The sequence below is a fragment of the Triticum dicoccoides genome, chromosome 3B (assembly GCF_002162155.2).
Source record: "Triticum dicoccoides isolate Atlit2015 ecotype Zavitan chromosome 3B, WEW_v2.0, whole genome shotgun sequence".
Lineage (NCBI taxonomy): Eukaryota > Viridiplantae > Streptophyta > Magnoliopsida > Poales > Poaceae > Triticum > Triticum dicoccoides.
In genome coordinates, this window is record NC_041385.1 from 84,807,023 (window position 1) to 84,810,276 (window position 3,254).

The window sequence follows — 3,254 nt, forward strand, 5'->3', positions numbered from 1 at the left end:
AACTAGTTCAACTAAGCATTTACTAAAAATAAACTAGTTCTATATATTAATTCAACTAGTTCAACTAAGCATTTACTAAAACTAAACTAGTTCAAATATATATCTAACTATAATATTTTAATTAGATAATCAAATCTCAGGTACGACAATTTTCTTACTAAAAATAAACTAGTTATATTAATTATTCAACTAGTTCAAATCTCATATACCTAAATAAACTAGTTCAACAATTTTCTTACTAAAAATAAACTAGTTATATTAATTATTCAACTAGTTCAAATCTCACATACCTAGCTAATTAATATCTAATTAAATTTTCTAAAAAACAGAAAACAGAAAACAGAAAATAAGTAAAAAATGTGCGTGTGTGTGTGTGTATGTGTGTAGTGTGTGTACGCCGCCCCGTACGCCGCCGCCCCGTACGTACGAGCGGGGGCACCGGCGTACGGGGCGAGGGCGCCGGCGTACGGGGCGGGGGCGCCGGCGCGCGGGTGCGAGAGACGACGTACGGGACCGCGGCGACGAGGACGGACGGCGGCGGCGTTCGGGACGGCGGCGCGAGACGACGACGACGACGGGCGGCGGCGGGGACAGCGACGACGACGACGGACGACGGGCGACGGCCGACGACGACGGATCGAGCGGCGCGCGGCGATGTCGAGAGGTTGGAGACGAAAGTGGGGAGATGTAATTGAAATTTTCGTAAGTGCTATATATATAGGATGGGCCTTTAGTACCGGTTGGAGCCACCAACCGGTACTAAAGGCCAACTTTGGCCAGGCCAAGAGGCAGGAAGAGTAGGCCTTTAGTACCGGTTGGTGGCTCCAACCAGTACTAAAGGGTGATCTTTAGTACCGGTTGTAGCCACCAACCGGTACTAAAGGCCTTGCGCTGCCACCCCAAAGTTTAGTCCCACCTCGCCGGGCGAAGGGCAGCCTCACTGGTTTATAAACCCAGTCGCGGCTACCTCTTTGAACTCCTCTATATAGCAGGCTTGTGGGCCTAAATTCTGCGCGCTGCCCTGTGAGTCTGCTGGGCCTTTAAGGCCTGTAATTGCACGCCCGTGGCCTAGCAGGCCCACAGGGCAGTGCCCCAATTTTTTTTATAGTTTTTTTCTTTTCTGCTTTATTTTCTTCTATTTATTTCAGCGTAGTTTTTTGTATAGTTTTTTCTTTTCTGTTATATTTATTTTCTTCTATTTATTTCTGAGTAGTTTTTCATCTAGTTTGCCAAAATTCAACATTTTCAGAGTTTATTTTGTAGTGATTTTCAATTTCACGGTCATTTTATATAGTTTTTTCTTTTCAGCTATAGATTTTTTTCCTGCTATTTTTTCTTTTCTGCAAAACTTGATGGTCAAAGTCTGGAGTTATAACCAAAGTTTAAAAAAAAGAAATGCCGACGTGCAATTAGTTTTTGCCATAACAGAAGAAGTCCGGAGTTGTAATAAGTTATTAAAAATAAAAAGAGGTGCAATGCTCGTTAATTTGCTTCAAGCCTTTCGGAATAGTGTAAACTGCACTACGCATAGCTCCGTGCAGTCTACCATATTCCTGAAGGCTTGAAGCTAAGCAACGTGAGCATTGAGCCTCTTCTTCACCGTCTCTGCACTCAGGGCTTATAAACCGCTCCTAGTCCCTCTCTCTTCGCGAGGTGGGACTAAAAAATAGCTTACTAAGAAACTGTAGTACTGGTTCATCCATGAAACGGTACTAAAGGTGCTCGTGCGGCCCCAGCTAGCCTTACCTGACACAACCTCATTAGTACCAGTTCGTGGCACGAACCGGTGCTAAAGGTTCGCCACGAACCGGTACTAAACAGCTCCTCCCGCCTAGCAGTTGGTGCATACTGAACGCAAAAAATATAAGAGCATTTAGATCATGATCTTATATTTCTTTACAGTCTAAATTGTCAATATGATCTTATAACATCAAAAATACTTTGATCATCAATGATCTTTGTGTGTACAATCTGAATTGTCAATATGAGTCATCAACGATTTATAAACCGATGAAGACTCATATTGCGGCCACAAATTCTACACATAGAGTTCAATGAAGACCAAGTGCTTGTGATAGTTTGAGAAATAACATATTTAAGGTGGTAAAAGGCTTGTTAGGGGAGCGATGTGGGACTAAAAACAGCTTGCCATAACCTCATTAGTACCGGTTCGTGGTACGAACCGGCACTAAATTGTGATGGTGGGGCCATAGCCTGACCGCAGGCTGACACAGCCTCTTCAGTACCGGTTCGTGGCATGAACCGGTACTAAAGGTTCGCCACGAACCGGTGCTATTGATCGCCGCCACGAACCGGCACTAATGTACACATTAGTGCCGGCTGAAATTCAAATCGGCACTATTGTGCTTCACATTTGACCCTTTTTCTACTAGTGCATGAAGCGGTGGTCGATCAGGAGACTTGGATTTGGCATGATTTTTTTGGAATTCCTGGATCTTGCACTTACATCAATGTTCTTCAACGGTCACCACTCATGAATAGGATTGCAAATGGTGAAACTCCACCGATAGAGTTTATAGGAAATGGCCATACATACAATTATGGTTACTATCTTGCGGATGTCATCTATCCAAGGTGGTAAACATTTGTGAAGTTGTTGACAAAACCGCAAGTTAAGAAAAATCTTAATTTCCACAATGCTCAGGCGGCAGCTAGGAAAGATGTGGAGAGAGCTTTTCGGATTTTGCAAGCCCAATTTGCTATTGTGAGAGGACCAACTAGATTTTGGGATCAAAAGATCCTTTGATACATCATGAACGCTTATGTGATCATGCATAATATGATCATCGAGAATGAAGCGTGGACAAGATTTAGACTATTCTCAGTATGAGTTGTTGGGACAACCCATGCGAGTGCAGAGGAGGACTGCGCGGGTGGCTCGCTTTATTGCCTCTAAACATGCCATTCGACGTGCCGAAACACATGATGACCCTCAAAAGGATCTAGTCGAAGAGTGGTGGTCATGGAATGGGCGGCAAAACTAGTTTGATGTTGTATGTTTGTTGTACTATTGACTATTTATTGCATTGTTCATGAACTATTTGTTGTATTGGAAATTAAACTATTTGTTTGAGTTGTAATAATAATGAAACTATTTATTGTTGATTTATTTTATGTGTGTTTGATCTTGTTTAGTTCTATGTTGAATGAGAAATGTTGTTTGTGCTAGACGCGCGATGTAATTTAGGGCGCCTGCTGGACGCTTCCTGAGGCATGCAATATATAGCACTTCT